Source organism: Scomber japonicus, chromosome 2, assembly GCF_027409825.1.
Source record: "Scomber japonicus isolate fScoJap1 chromosome 2, fScoJap1.pri, whole genome shotgun sequence".
Taxonomy (NCBI): domain Eukaryota; kingdom Metazoa; phylum Chordata; class Actinopteri; order Scombriformes; family Scombridae; genus Scomber; species Scomber japonicus.
Window position 1 is genome coordinate 20,829,087 of NC_070579.1, and position 17,002 is coordinate 20,846,088.

Sequence of the window (17,002 nt, forward strand, 5' to 3'; positions counted from 1 at the left end):
ACAATGGCGAGCCTCTTCATTTGTTTATTTGTGTCACTGACTTCAATAGTGTCTTCTAATAGTGGAGAAAATCCAGCCTTTATTTTTACAACTCACTCTGTGTAGAGAAAAGACACACATTTTCTCACTGGCTGTTTAAAGAAAAGAAGCCAGCAGCAACAGAAACACACACTTGTGTAGACACAAAACATGCACACAAACGAACCTCGAAATGGACTGAATGAATTGAGGCAATACTTATGATGAATTGATGTGGTCGAGCCTGATGGGGATTTCATATGTGTGTGTATAACCTCAGATAATGAGCCAGCTGTTAAACTGTTACAGTGACCAGATTCATACACACTCACACACACACTCAGACTCAGACTCACACTCACACACACATGCACACACACACTTTCTGCCAAAAGTTAAGCTATAACAGAGACAATATGTGCAACAAGGCACCATTAAATAAAGAATGCAGCTTTAAAAGAACATTAAAAGAATACCTTGTCTGTTGTATTTCAGTCCCACCATGTCATGTGTCAGACTTACACGTGTGTCTGTGTATTTGTGTGTGATGTCGTTTGACTGTTGGGCATATGAATGCTGGTGCTCTGTTTGTTTTCTGATAACGTCACTCACTCTTTAATGCAGGAGCACTTGGCTCGTGAGCTTAAAACTATTCTCAGTTGCATCGCGTTCCAGTGCGATGTCTCTGAACTTGTTGGGTGTTCTCAATGTGTGTGTGCACATATTTTCATCTGTTTCAGTGCATGCATGCTCTTGCTTAGATTTTAGCAGGCCAGTGTGCGTGTGGTTTTTTTGTGTCATAGGTTACTTTTGGGGACAAATTTCAGACTAAAGATTATAATTAAATCTTTAAATTACTAATACCACATTAATAGTACTTTGTTAGAGATAAAAGTCCTGCATTCAAAAATGTACTTAGGTAAAAGTATTATGTAAAATCTGTGTAAAATCTTAATTTGTAAAGTAACCAGTAAGAAGCTGTCAGATAAATGTAGTGCAATGACAAATACAGTGTTTCACCTGCAGATAGAAAGAACTGAATCCCTCCCAGTAGAGCAGAAATACACAGTTACATTAAATGGAAATATTAAAGTAAAATACATGTACAGTACATCATAACAGCAACTATAATACGTAAATGTATATGTACTTAGTTACTAACATATGGTATTAAGGAGGTTGATGATTTCCACTTCTCTGCTGACATGAACTGAACAGCCCATGAAAAAAAAAGAAGTGAGGTAGGCTACTTGAACATTATACTCATTATACTATTTTATATTGATAATCCACTACATTTACAGATTAAGATATTTGATTCCAAATATATGAAGTGATAAAATATGACATCATTATAGACTACCCAGCAATAGCTATACATAAATTAAAATTGTGTTACGTAGAAATCAGAAATTTCTTCTCAGTAGCTACACCTGTGGACATGTATGCCTCACATGTAGCGCAAAACTATTGTTGATGATGTCCCCCTTCCTCCATTGCTTTATGCTCTCACAAAAATACACTTGAGACTCCTGTTGCACTGTGGCTGCTGACTGGTGAGAGCGAATCTGCGTTAATCAACCACCCAAGCCTGACCTGACCCACAAATCACCAACTTTTCATTTACAAACCCTGTTCACCCGGTGAGCTGTGGCCAGGAAACGATGCACCGTGGCCGGAAAGCGATGCATTGTGGCCTGGACCCTCAAAGTCCTGAGGATGATGTTGTTTTTCCACTAACATTTGTTGACTTCTCGCTCACACAAAGAATATTTTATTTATGTGCATTGAGCATAGACACCTCTGATCTGTGTGCCATCTGCGGAGGCCCACGCCATGTCATCTCCAGTATAAACAAGGCCAAAGTCAAGAGGTGTTTCCATTGGCAGCGGCTCCTCTGGTGACCGAATAGTCCACTCATCTGTAGAGCATGGTTTTAAGTGTTTTGGGTCCTTTTTCTATATAATTTTGTGGTTTAATGAATTAGAATAGTAGAACAATTTTCATAAGTTTCATATCTAAACATCATAATAAATCTATAGCTGTTTGGGGCCTCTTTCAGGTGGGGGTCCCAGGCAGTTGATTACCGTGCCTAATGGTACAATCTGCCCCTGTGTGAGTGTATAGATAAAGTAACTACGTTCTCAGCATGTGGCACTGTGCCCACAGCTGCTTGCCGCTGGAAATCAGGGTTATTTGTCCGCCTGTAGGCCTGCATCTTGTTAGACGAGCGCTGAGCATAGCAGTGAACATCAACCTCAAACCAAATAACAACAACACCAGCCACCACGCCACCGCAAGCCCTCTGTCTCCAGCCACACACGCTTCACACACCCCTTTAAAATGTCAGCTTGATCAAAGGCACAGTTTTAAAAGAGTCTGCGAGTTTTGTGGGTGAAAAAGGCTGCTTGTGTGGTGCATATGTGTGCATTGAGTCAGCCTCGTGTCTGCATGAGCATTTTGTTGACGTATTAAATAAGGGTGTAGAAGGCTGTAACCTCTCTCAAAAACACACATACCCTCCAGAAAAGAAAACCCTGTGAGCCATCAAACAAGTATTCAGATATCACTTCCTTAAATAAAGCTTAATTAGTTTATTAAGCGTGCGCCAAGTTGCAATTATCATTACATGCTGCAGCCGTAACTCTGGAATACCCCTCTTCTAATTTTCCAGGCTTGTTGGCAAACCGCTCGTCCAAAACAGCCTCTTCACTGAGTCAGCAAGGGAAGACTCCCGTCACCCCCAGCCAGCAACCAGTCACAAAAATCACCATGAGAGAAAGAGAGATTCATCTCCTATAATCTGTATACTGTACTGGTAATTACAGATATTTTGGCATCTATTATGGTCTAATAATGAATGAAGCCATGCAATCATCTCACGCACACTCTGTCTCTCCTGGCAGAAGTTGTATGAAGTCGTCATCCGACCAACCCTAATCCCCGATGTCTGCCGTCACCAAGTTGACCACTGACCTGGGCGACGGCTTGTGTGGGTGCCAGGTGGCCTGTTTTCATGCAACACATAATGGCTTCAGGTCAGTGTGTGTTTGTGAGTTTGTGTGTGATGGTTGAATCATATTCACTTTTCCCAGGGTGGTTTCCAGTGTCTCCAGCCCCTCCTCATCCTCTTGTCCCTCGCAGCACCCTCACCTCTCCTCCCTCATGCCTGCAGTGACTCACCGTAGTCCGTTAGCACTCACACCCACAGACCTGGCCTGGAGGGTGGGACTGGTTGGGAGTGTGGGAGTCAGTGGGTGGGTAGCGGGTGTTTCCTCTTATATTCTGGATGGCTACACATGAATAAGTGTGTGTGTTTAGCAGCCTCTGGAAGGCTTCTGCTAGGTGTGGACATTATGACTGGATTCAGCTGACAGTTTTAGTCCACACTGCATGCAGACACAATCATAGTCACACACATGCACACGCGCACACAGACAAACAGCTGCTGGAACACTTAGTGGTGAAGCCATATTTGCAGAAATCACAGTGACAAGCGGTATTAACCTTAAATGTCAGCGTCAATTTTGCTAAGAGAAGTGCAGCACGTTACATGGGCCCAGCCAACATTTGGCTTGGCTGGAACCCACTGGGAAGGAAACCCTACTCTGCTTTTTAAACACACCACTTTTAATCATGTTGTAAGTTTCATTTTATGAAGCATTTTAGAAAGCCACATTCCATAGATGAGAGTCTGTATGTTCTAGATTCAGTATTTAAGAATATATTCATCATGATCATATTTCTCAGTAAGTGGCATCCTCAATAAGTAGCATACTTATATTATTATTATTATTATAATAATTAGAACAGCGTCCACATCTGACAGAAAGTCATGAGCTTCAAACAGCAGGAATTATTAAGAATTTGCTTTGTTAGCAGGAGTATATGTTCAAATCAGTCAAATCACTGTTGCATGCTGATTCTGTTTTCTGACAACAGAAACAGAAACAAACGTAATAATAAGAACAACTAACAACAGAACAACAAAGCTGTGTGTTTGGCTGTATTGACGTTTAGTACTATAAAGAGCAGCGGGCAACAGAACAGATGTTTAACTTGCTGAGTTTGCGTCTGCTTCACTGAATTTAATTGTTTTCCAAATGAAAAAGAAGAAATTAAATTGTTTGTAAAAAAATGTTTTGGCATTCCAGTACAGACAGACAACATACAGAGGAAAAATTATTTATATTACGCTAATTCTTGAAGCACCATTTTCATGAGAAAATGACTTGCATCATCACAAAACCAACGTAATACAGGGTAATGACAACGGTTGTGCTGTATTATCTGCATTATCATATTGACGTCCAAAATAAGTTACTGCAGAGAAAGTTGGAGCTGTATGAAGCGTTCTTCTTACATTTGCGGCTATACGGTTCCTTTTTGTGCTGAGCAACAACAGCTGGTTACTCTGCAAAGTGACAGCCTGTTAAACCTCTGTTTAGTCTCAACCAGCTCTCTGTGATCACCTATATTGTGTTTTAATTCAGCCGAATTCACAGTATAGTTGGTCTTATTTATACATTATTCATACACGTTATCAGACAACAGAGCAAGTATGAAATAGTGATTTGTGCATCTGCGTTAACCAGCAGTCTTTATGAAGCTGCTGGGATAAAATCAACTTGATGACAACAGTTCTGTGTATTTGGCTTGATAAAACTCAGCTTGATAAACTTGCTTGAATGTTATTTTAGCAGTTTCCCAGTGTTGCATGGCAACTGCAGGCAGCCAGGAACTACTGTCTTATAAATTACTCTTGTAATTTAATTGTTATTTAATAAACTGTTTTTATTGGACTGTGTTCATAACATCTCTATTGTAATGTTTGATAACCATTTTATAAAAGCAAAGGGCCAACATTTGCTTTCATGCACTTCTGTCTTGGGCCAAACAAGCTTGTTAGCTGTGATATAATCACAATATACCCCGACCAGTCATTAGATATTAATGCTTAAAGAGTAATCGGAACAGGTTTGTGTCCCCATCCTCACAGAGCAGCTCTGTTTGCTCCATACATACTGAAACACCAACTCTGCTTTCTAAGTTTTACACATTCAGGGACCTTTTCACTTTTTTTCTTTCCATTTGGGGGAGAAAATTACAGTTTCAGTCTAATTGAGGGCAGAAATGGAATGAAAATGTGTAAATGAATATCCCTGGCTTAGTTTGGATGTACTCTTAGCATGTATGTTGCCTTGGGGTAGGTATTACAGTGATGCAATTAACACTTACAAAACACCACTTAACACTGCCAAACTACCCACAGGGCAGTAACACATTTTCTCATATATAGTACCAATCAAAAGTTTGGACACACTTTCTTAATCCAGTGAATGTGTGTCCAAACAGACCTGTGTGATATGTTCAACCACATACACAGAGCCATGCAGGGTGACACACACCACCAGCCATATATAACAGTAAGTGAATATTTTCAGCTCCATGTTGCTGAAAGAAGTATTATATACTCTGACACAGATGACACAGAAAGGCGTGTGTCTCCCAGTGTGTATGAATATGGGGAAATGGGGACTGTCAGCATGGCTTTAGTTAACAAACAGCCAGGAGGGACACACACACATGTGCACTGACTTGAGGGAGAAACTATTACCGCCATCAGGGAACAGAGACTCTTCGCAGCAGGGGTGCTAAAAATAAATCTCATAATCAAACCAGAGTCACAGAACTCTGACAGATGTGAAATGCAGCACTGAACATTTTATTGTTCAGATTTAACATGCACTCGCAAATTTACGTCAACCCTCACACTCATTTTTCTACCAACAATATATATATTTTTAGTTTTGTTTAGAGCGACAGCAGCTTCAAAACAGAATGAATGTTTTATGAATCAAGTGTTTATTTATATAGCAGCTTACATACAAGAAATACAGCTCAAAGCTATTTAAAGATTAAGATAACAAAATTAAAAACTACAAGTGAATACATAAAATCAAGAAACAGACTTAAAGGACCAGGGTGTAGGATTTAGTGGAATCTAGCAGTGAGGTTGCAGATTGAAACCTGGATTCTCCTTAATCTTACACACTAGTCCTTGAAAGTAGATAACTAAAAAACAGTTCTCTTAAATTAACAAGTCAACATGCACCATGGAAACAAGCTTCAAACCAACTCACAAGTAATAAAGTTTTTAAATACATATTTACAACTGTACTCTGAATACTATCCAGGTGTAGTGCTCTGTGTGATGCAGTTCATTCATTATAAACCCAGGCAAACATATTTTTTACAGTGGAGAAATAGTGTCACTGTTTGGAAAAGAAAAGAAGTGAATTTTACAAATGAAGTATTTTCAGAAAAATGCCATAATGTAACAACTTCATATTTGAAATATCACAACTGTTTTTCTCATGAACTTCTGACTTTAGCGTCTAAATATATTGACCTTTGTTTAATATAATTCTGACATTTTTCTCAATCATGACTTTAAAAAAAAAAGAAGAAATTACAGTTCTTCTCGGAAAATATTTTGACTTCACCCTTGAAACCTCCAGTTGTTTTTCCAGCTGTGACCGAAATACTTTATATACTTAATTTTTAGGTCCCATGTTAATACAGGGCAAAGATAAAATCAGTGCATGGAGAAAGGTCTTGGTTGAGTATTTACTTATAGATTGGAGGTGTGTTTCCACTTTTGTTCTGTGGCCTAGCTGAAGTGCGGAGTGAGGGCCTGTCCAAATGAACTGACAACCTGCAATGCACATTTGTTCGTGGCGCGTCGACTCTCTGTTTGACATGTGTTCTCTGGCGCCCAAGGTCGAGTCAGCCGTGTGTACGCTGTGCATGTGTGCTCATTGTTTTTGTGTCAGATGAGCTGTTAGCGGCGACAAGGCTACAGTGGGGAGACTGGTGCGCTAATGACATATGACAAGGGTATACAGAGTTGACCCAGACTCAAACTTTCTCTCCTTTTTCTCTCTTTTTCACGTAATTTTCTTTGTCTGTCTCTGAGCTTAGTTGACAGCAGTTGTGTGGAGGGATAACCCTCTGGTGTTGCTTTTCTATGTCACTGTGAAGCACTGTCATCCACCCTCAGCCGCTCTTGCCAGTAGTCATCAACCGTGATTCCTTTAACATGCTTTTGGTTAACAGGGATTCTGCACATTACTCCAGCAATGTGAATCTAATGATCCGCTGGTGCCACTGATTTTTAAAGCAAGCTCTGCAGCTCTTGCTGTGATTTGAAATGAGCTAATTAGCTCTATAGTCTTAGCAGAGGAATGTAAGTAAGGATTAGGGGAAAAGGGCAGGAGGGGTGTGTGTGTGTGTGTGTGTGTGTGTAGATGAGCTGAATGGGTGAAAAGCAGGAGAAAGTAAGAGGATGTGAACCGAAAAAAGAAGAGGTAGAAGAGGGTCAAACAGACGGTGGCGGAGAGTGTGGGTGTGTGTTTGTGTGTGTCTTATTGGGGAGAAAGGGCATGATAATTAGCCCGTTAATCATCTGGTTTGAATCACTCGCCGAGCCCCAAAAGCCTTCGGGTTAGACATGTGTAAGTGTGTGTGTGGGGGAGTGTGCGTCCAGGTATGCTGAGTACCACTGCTCAATTGGTGACCCCATAAAGCCTGCAGGAGAGCAGTTCTCCACAGCCATAACTCAGCGTCTCACCCAGCCTTCACAAAGTTGCTGACAGAGCGCTGATATACGCTGCAAAAGCACACTGGAATTCACGCCCGTCCATATTCTACAAAGCAGCGACCCAAAAACTCCATAAAGCATCTTACAGAGTGCCGCTAAACAAGCACAGCGGTTGTCACTGGAGAGTTTTGAATTCACTATCATTTCAACAGGAGCAGCAGTAGAAGTTTCACCTTACAGCTTAAACCCAAAAGTGTCGTCATATCAAGTTGCTGCCTCTTTTTCACAATCCACATTTTAACTGTCTGCTTCTCTTAGTTTACACATCTCCTCCTGTGTGATTCGTATTTATTTAATGTGGAACAACTTTCACAGTCAGCAGAAATACTACTCCAAACGGTGAGAAATATCTCTCAAATGTGTTATTTTCGTATTGTTTATACATATTGGACACATGAGACGAAGAAAAAACATTATTGATTCCACGCAAGGGAATTAAAGTGTAACAGCAGCAAAGAGAAAGTACAAAATAGGCATATAATTACAGGTAAGAGAAGTAGACTAAAACAAATAGCATGAAATTAAAACTAAAGGTTCTACATACATTATAAACAAATGACTATGAAAAATGTATTACCAGATCACAAATACAATAAACCAGTAACTGAACCATGTGAGAAGATAATTAAGTTGAATTAAATAAATCTGAAAATTGACAAAAAATGATTTATTGAATATTAACTAAGAAATTAATACCAAACCTCTGAACCACAAATCTGTTATTCATTCATCGTTAATCCTTAATGAAGCTTTCCGAGAGCAGAGTGATTCTATTATTAGGTTTTAGACAATTTATGATCACACTATATTAAGATGTTATGTGACCTGTTATGTGACAGACATCATGATTTCAATGAATGTGAAGTATGTCACCATATGGTGATTTTTGATATGCATTGTTAATGCCAAGACTGTATTGCAGTTGAGTAGTTGTTGTCACGCAGCATTGATAGTGTTGCCTCAATACAGATGGACAGGTGACTTTTAGAGCCTCGACAGGCATGCACACACGAACTCAGAGATTTAGCCTCAACCCAGGCCAACTAATCAAGGTTGAACTTGATTACACAGTGAAAAGTGCAGCCAAATGAAATAACCAGTCAGAAGTGAAGAAGTTAAGAAGTGAAATAATGAACGGTGCTGGTAAGATCTACAGGAGAAGTTAGAAATCTAACACGCCATGACAGCCCTGCCTTTACACACAGGTGTGTTATTTCAGGATCCGTCGTTCTCTCCCCACACTGCACCAGTAACAGTAGCTGTAACGCTCTGACCAACATGCACTTCTGTCTTTCACATCTGGAGCTGCCTCAGGATGTGTGCTGAAGTCTACTGGTGTTGGCAGACCTCTTTGACTGGTCACTGGCGTGCGTATGTGTGTGTGTCTGAGTCAGGAGTGTCTGATCACTGGAATTTGTGTGTGCGTGTGTGTGTGTGTGTGTGCGTGTGTGTGTGTGTGTGTGTGTGTGTGTATGCTTTTTCACCTTGCTGCAGGCAAGGCATTACTGCAAGAGATGAAGGGGCCTGCCGTGAGGTCACACACGCCCACACACTCGTGCAGCTCCTCCTCGAGGCATCTTGAGGTCAGCAGGTCCCTGTTTTGTCGGCTGTGTGGAAACGGGGAGGATCAGACTTGGAGAAGCATTGCACAGACTTGACGTAGGTCTTTGAGGGGAGGCACTGACACAGGTATGAAGGGAGGTAGAGTTGAGTGGAGGAGGTGATGAGCAAAACAGAGGCTTTTGAAGATGCTTTTTTTATGATGGAAGATTTGTTTATTTGATCCCAGTGAGAACACCTGTGGGTCAAGCGAGATAAACAAGTTGAGAATAAACAAAGCAGGGTAATTAATCTATCTGCTGTTTCATATGCTCATCTGAATTCCTCATGTTTATCACAAACTGACTCATATATAGGCATTGTGAGGGTTTATTCAACTATGTATTAAGCATGAAACCCTACCAAATACACAAGCACAAACATGTATTGGGAGGCTGTGCCAGACATGCTTGGAAATCTCTTATGTGAGATTTGGGCCAAGATTTGCAGAAAAAACATTTCAGAATCAGTGTTATATCCAAAGTTAAGATAACCTGGAACTCCTCCCTCCATCCTCCTCTGATCTCTGTCACCTGTCAGTCTTTAAAAGTCCTCAAGCCCCGCCTACACCATATTCTCTCACACATTGCAGCGAGCATCAGCAACATTGTTATCAGCTATCACTTTCTGTTCTTTTGTTAATTCTTTATGTGGATTGTAATAAAAAAAAATGCAGTTTACAGTATTGTTTGACTCCTCTGTTTGGCTTCTTTTGAGCTTGAGTCGTAACAGTCAGACAATGGGAAAAACCATAATGAAAGCAACATTAAAGCGGGAATGAAAGTAGGCTGAGAAAAGAAGAAAATAACAATAGAGTAATTTGTCACAAACTGTTACAATAATCTTAAATTCTGCCAGAGATATTAGATTTCATTACTTTTGCAGATTATTTCATGTGGCTTGGACAGTAAACATGAAGCTATCTTTTATATTTCTGGACAGAAAGCAGATAAGCGTTTTGGTATAACTGCCAAAAACTGACAATCCAGCAAGCTCCTCCACTTTATGGAGTAACTGGCCAAGTGTGCAGATGTGAGAAAGTGGGCAGAAATTTAAGTTCTCTCTTAAATTCTTTTTCATTATTCACACAACTACTTCTATCTATCTTTCCATATGTACTGTAGAAGTGAGTGCAACACCACGAATGCCTCCCAGGAGAGAGTGTCTGCATTTGTATGTCTCTTTACATCTTGCATGTTTTTTTTATATCAGGCTTTTTGTCCAATCTTCGCATGTGGCCGTTTGTCTTTAGAGGTGGTTGCATAAAACTTTGTTTGAACTTGTTTGACTCATGTGTACCTTGGCATTTCAGCTGCCAAATACAAGATAACAGCAATCTCCCTTTCTTCATTTCACATGCAGCTCTGCCAGTTCTTCCCTCTATCTCTCTCTCTCTCTCTTTCTCTCCTCTCTGGATCTGTTTTCTCCATCACCCGTGTCCTGTAGGAATCTAGTGAGGATATTATTAATGTGATAAAGACTTTTCTATTCCTCCTCCTCTAGCCTGTAATAAAAACTCTGTATAAACACACCAGAGTGGTCCAGATCAGACACTATGCAGATCCCTGTCTTGTTCACTGATTAACATCTCTGGCTCGTACTGTGTGGTGGAAACCTAAGGACCCAGCGGTGTTTTATTCATTGCAAAGAAATGCATGGTTGGATGATTAGGCACAAAGGGCTCTTTGGAGTCTCTTTTCACTGACACACATGCACCTAAGGACACTGTCATAAAGAAGAGCATGAATGGATAGATACAGAAAATATGAACACCACACACCCTCAAAAACAGATGCAGACACCTTTTGTAGGTCTGAGATCCATCTGTGACAACAGCAGCGGTCTTATGTGTATAAACTGTGGACAGGCACGCTGTGTGATGCTCTTCCAGTGAGACATACCTTCACAGTCCGGATCAACGCTTGTCTATTTATCCCTTTGGGTTAGAGAAAGTCAACGGATCTGATTATAATGTTTAAAATGACTGTGGTTTATTTTCCATTTTTCTATTAAATATTCACAGGATTCTCTTCCTGCACCTGATTAAATGATGTCTTCAGAGCTCAGGTCTAAAAGATGTGATTGATAATTTTGGGTGATTTAGGAACGGGATCAGTGTGCGTGTACAGTAGAGGTGCTTTTGTATGAAACCCCGACATTCCTAAGTGACACCATTCCCACAACTTTGTCCAAATGGCAGAGCGTCATATCCTGTTTGCCCTTCTAAGGACAACTCCTCACTGATGGGCCGGTGCAGATGTGTAAATGTAGAACTTAAAACAATAAAGACAACTTAGTGGGACAAAGAAACCTTTGAGGCAACAGAAGTTCTTTTTTGTACCTGAAAGTTAGAGGGGAAATGTTTGGGTCGTGTCAAAGTCTGCGTGTTCTGTTTTTTTTTTTTTTTTTACTTTATGACTTTGCCATATACATTTTCATCCACAGAGCACCTGAGCATGTGAATAGCGATAAATCAGGAGGATGAATTTGCCTGGTGCAAAAATCATTTACGTAGGAGTAAAACTCAAGGGAGGAATTCATATGATTATGTGCTTTATTTTTTATTACCCGAGACAATTAAATCATTTCTTAACATAAAATAATGTTTTTCAAAGACACAGTTCAAATAAATTGTAGACTATGAGGTCAGTGAATGCTTGTATATAGAAATGCTGTACAAAGAAGTACAATTATGAGATACTTCACTTGAGTATTTTCATTTGATGCTACAGTACATTACACTTCTGCCCCACTATAATTTACTGGGAAATAATATACATTTTACTTCACTACATTCATCTGACAGTTAAAGTTACCTTTTTATAGTATACTTGAATTTACCTTCTGTTTTGGTATACTCACCACTATATAAAATAACTTCACTTTTTATAAGCTATACATCACTGAAATGCTGCGTACATATGAATGCATCAGTGTTATAAACCCATAATATAAAAATAACAAAATTCTTCTACATAAGAAGCACTTTTCCTTTTGATTCTTTAAAGCTACAATATGCAAGTTCTGGAAGTCAAGCTGTTGCTAGTATGATCATTCAAAAGCCAACCGCTGTGCTCTCTTCTTCCCACTCTGTTGTGCTCCACCTAGCCCGTCACCCTCATCCTTGTGATGGCGCACACCCAGTATATTGATTTCTCTCCAATGACTGGAAGTAACGGGCGCTTAGATTTGGGGATCCTGCTAGCCTGTGAGTAAGCAATGTCTTCCAGCAGCTAATGTGAGCTTGGAGCCTTTGTACAAGATGAGTTGTGGAGTTTGTTTACATATTGATTGACATTAGCAAGCTCACACCCTTGACTTTGGTCTGACATTAGTTTCATCTGATTGTTTGGTTTCCATTGCTGCTAAGTAGCCAAAAACAAATAACAAAAAACAAACTCAAAACAGTTGTTGAAGATTGAAAGAAAATCATCTCAATATTTAAATGAATGCACTACATGTATATTTGTATGCACCTGTTCACAAAACACTTTATTTCAAGTGTGAACTATATAATTTTCTGCTGTGCTAATCACAGAAAACCATTCTATGCACCTTCTGTCAGTTTTCTTAATTTTCAACACCTTCAGACAGGCTGCTGTACATTGTTTTGATTTCACCTTACTGTATGTAACAAGGAAACATCATCTAGCAAGAACATTAAAGGACCAGTGTGTAGGATTTAGTGGCATCACCCAGTGAGGTTGCAGATTGCAATCAACTCAATCCAGCTCCTTCTCCTTTTCCAAATGTTTAGCATTATATATTTTTTTTTGAAAAATCCTGTGGCCTTTACAGACATACTGTATGTCCTCATTTACTGATCGGTGCCTTTATTTACCTTGACTGCAGAAGCTAACAGGCCTTTATTCTTAACTCCCTCTGTTTGATTTGCATAATTGGTCATATTTTAGTACAAAGCCTCATTTTGATCTGCTTCTATTTGCCCTGCTAAAGTTACAGCATTAAGCTGTTAATACAAACTCTACACTTCATGTATCTGTTTCAAATTGAAAGCCCTCTAGCATTTCAGTGGACAGAAGCAATGCATGTCTAAACAAGGCTTTAATTGCAAAACATTTGCAGGAATGCATTGTGGAAAACTCACTTGCAAGGTTTGACATACAGCATTTGAAATGCAGCTACAAACAAACAAAACACACAAACACAAAGAAGAAGAACTGATTTTTAAAGTATAATTTCCAATATGGTGAAATAACTAAAACTAAGCAAACTACTATATTTTTTTAACTGATTCTGGCCCACAGCAGAAGAAAACCAAGACAGAGAGCAAAAAGAGGGAATATAAAGAGGATTGCATCATGTTGGTGTTGATGTGCTGTTTTAAGCAGTTGTATTATACAATAAAACAATTCAGGTTTTTCTCACAATTAGCCTAATCCAATTTCAGTTTTTGTCAAATAGTTTTTGGGTGAGGGAAGGACAGACCATCAGGACCACTCCAAATATGCAGGGGCTGCAGTACTCAAAAAAGGCTGAGAACCACTGTTCCAAGGTAACGATAACACAACAATACTTACTTTCAGGTGATTAGACATGAATCAAAACATACTTATGAATATTACATTCCAGTTTCTGCTAGACGATACTAAATTCTATGCACTGCACCTTAAAGGTCTAATAAATAAAACACTAAACTATCTAACTCCACAAGAATGCAGTTTCTGAATTTGCGGTACAGACAGAAATTTTACAAATGTATTTCTATGCAGGCAACACAGTGAAAGAAACAACATTCATGCTGAGAGGCTTTTGAGCCTTTGCTGAGGTCGTTAATCTAAAATAACGATTAAGTTGTTTCCCTCTTAAAATCAAGCCGTATCACAGTGTGCTGCTTTGCTCCCCGAAAATAATACTTTTTGGTTCTCTGAATAATCGTTAGTCGTTTCCCAACTTTATTGTAAAGGCAGCTGTTCCAGTGTATGTGTGTGTGTGTTTGCGTGAGTGTGTGTGTTTGTGTGTACGTGTTACAGTGGCAGCAGATGATAGCTTTGTGTAACGATACCCCAGTGTGTCTCAATACATGTGCACACACATATACACCCTCTCTCTCTCACATACTCCCATGCATATTCTTTCCACCCTATGCGACTGTCCAAGTGGTAGAAGGTGCCAATAGCCCTAAAACCACAGGAAAATTGCATTTCAGATTCATAAATTCAATAGTAATATGAATAACAGCAGATTGGAGGTAGAGAGTGGGCTGTTTTCCCGACGACGGCAAACCCAAACTAAATGTAAAGATAATGACTTTTTCCACAGCCTAACTGCACCTCAAATTGCATCTCAACTTACCAGACAAATAGGCAGTTGAAATAAAGTTGCACTTGAACCTTACATGGTCATTTCATTTTTAATGGGTTACTCCCCAGAGTGTCTTCAAATTATTCAGCGGTCAGTAAATGTGAGTGGTGAGGAAATGTACACAGAGGGGGCTGTTTGTGGCCGACTTATTGCTCTCAGTTTTGAGGCTGAGCAGTGACTTTGCGTCTGCAGCGTCTGTTCTCTGTTCCTGTCTGAGAAAATGCACATGAGCAGTAAGTTACTTGGCGGTGGTGGTTGTTCTCATAACATCGTTTCATTGCTGGCATTTTTCTGTGGTTCTAAATCTGGGACCATGTTTGTTGAAGCAAAGACTGGAATGGGTGACAGTGTGTGTGTGTGTGTGTGTGTGTGTGTGTGTGTGTGTGTGAGATGAATGGGAATGACTTACACAACCTTTAGTCATCTCTAGTCTGTATTTATTTGAACGTGGTGATGCTTTGAATTACGGGAACTTTTATGGAAATTATATTCCCCTCGTATGTCTTTCTCCTCCTCCCTGCTCAATGTTTCTCCACATTCTGTCTCTCTCATCTCACCACTTCAATCATGTGAGAGTGTTGAGCCCTCAAACAGGGGAAAATAGATAAACCAACACACAGACTCAATTTTACTTGGTGTGAAGCGGCGACTACCACAACCTGAGGTTGAAGCCAATGCAGAAGTAACATAAAGTGCAATGCCACGGTCGACCGCTAGATACCGGCTCTAATTGAAATGTTAACTTCTCTAGAAATACTAAGTAGATAACTTTTTTCAACAAGTCATTATGGCCTCTCTAATATGTGTGCTTGTGGTAATTTGTAAATGACTGCTCCATTAATGAGATTTGGAATAATTAAAATAGTCTTTGATGTCTGTCAGGTGGGTGTTGAATGACAATTTAGCTGAAATAGCTAATGTTAGACCAAGTGTACACTGCTCAATGTTCCCGGCATTCGCTTCGGTCTGAAGTGAGTGCGGTATTTGGAAAGTCCTGGCTCCAAATGGAAAAGATGGCTCTCAACTCTGAGCTTCAAACTGGCTCGAGTGCAAACCAATGGGTGACTCCACACCTCGCTATATCCATCTTTATACAGTCTACACTCCACAGTGCATCACCACATTCAGACCACATTCTCATATATCCCTTTCATGTGTGATACATCCTGAGCCTTGTTGTTAGTGCGTCGTATTCCCACGTTAGAGTTCAGTGTGGAACTGTGCTTGTTTACACATTTCAGATTCTATAAACTAACAGTTGAGTTTGGTTTACTGTAGCGTCATATTCAGCATACATAAATGAGAGCGGTATCAATCTTCTTTTGTAACTCTCAGCAAGGAAGTGTATTTCCCAAAATGGTGGCATTCCTAAATCATGTTGTCTCCAGTACGGGCGTCAGATCAAACAATGTGCTTTGTCTTTTAATTTAAGGACTTGTTGATTAATGACAAAAACAGAGTTCTTCATCACTGGCTGCATATTTTACACACTGACTCCCACCATGATAACACAAGCATGAAACGGTTTTATCTAAAAAATGAATCTGAATTACATCTTTCACATGTGTTTGTTTTCTTGCTCATGCATATATACACTCCGAAAAATTGCCCCTCAACTCCTTGACAAAAATGCACACACACACACACACACACACTCACAAACACACACAAAATTCCCATAAGTTCATAGGCCAGTCCCCATATCTAATCCCAGGCCTTTAGTGAGACAAAGGACTCTGTTCTCTCTGCATCCACCATGCTAATCTGCCCTCTAAACTACAAAGGCCCTAAAGCAGGCTGCTCCCTGCTTCTACAGGGATTATCATTCATTTATTGAACTGGCTCTTATGGGTTTTGAACAGTCAGAGAAAGAGAGAGAGGGAGATAGAGAGAGAGAGATGCAGTTGCATACAGTTTAGGGGAGCAAAAGGCACGAACCCACTTGAGTTTATTTTCTTTCACTGAGTTAAAAGCGTGATTGAAATGTTAATACAGGAGAGCTGCAGCCCCATATTCTCCACTCAGATACATTTCTCCATCTGCAGAGAGAGAGAGAGAGAGAGAGAGAGATAGAGAGAGAAAGACAGCGACACAGAGATTGTAAAAGAGCGAATGAGAAAGAGCAGGAAAGAAAGAAAAAAAAGTGAGACAGAGAGGCTGGAATGTGGGAACAGCCAGTAAAAAACGCCCCATGTAATCACCAGCGTAATCCTTGTAAAGTAACCCAGCTACGGTGGTGTGTAGATGAGTGTGCATATGTGTTTTTCTGTGCATGGACCTAATTAAAATTTACAAAATGAAAGTGTTGATTTCCACATATTTATTTATTTATTGGTGCAGTTTGATCCTTAATATTTCACTTGAAGTTCTTTTCTGTGTACTGTTTGTTTTCATGAG